Here is a 477-nt window from a genome sequence, read left to right as displayed (position 1 = left end):
CCGCCGGCGCCGCGGGCGGGCTCGGCGCGGGGCATGGCTCCGGGGGCAGCCAGGAGCCGGAGGGCTCGGCCTCCTGCAGGCCGGGGAGCTGCCGCGGCGCCTGGGAGCCTCCTGCGGGCGGAGCAGGCGCGGCTGGAAGGCGGCCGCACCTGGGGGGATCTCTGCTGGGAAGCTGCTGCTAGCGGAGCTCTGCAGCCCGGCTCGCATCCACCGGGCGGAGGGGGGCGGGGGGCGGGAAAAAAATTTCTTCGAAACGGCGAGATACTTTTCCAAGCGGGGAGGGGAAGGAGGCAGTTTTTCCCCCTCCTTCCCTGTCTGGGAGAAAGGAGTTGCCCAAGCTGGTCATGAGACTTCTCCCTGCTCCCCAAAAGCAAGCTCCCGAAGTTCGGACGCTGCACCGCCGGGAGCCCGGGGGCGCGTAGTCCCGAGCAGCCCCGGCAGCAGACGCGAGCGCAGCCCGCCTGGTGGGCGTAGGGG

The sequence above is a fragment of the Phaethon aethereus genome, assembly GCF_964289735.1.
Source record: "Phaethon aethereus genome assembly, chromosome: 21".
NCBI classification, from domain to species: domain Eukaryota; kingdom Metazoa; phylum Chordata; class Aves; order Phaethontiformes; family Phaethontidae; genus Phaethon; species Phaethon aethereus.
The sequence above is the reverse complement of the archived record's forward strand: the minus strand, read 5'-3'. Positions refer to the sequence as shown.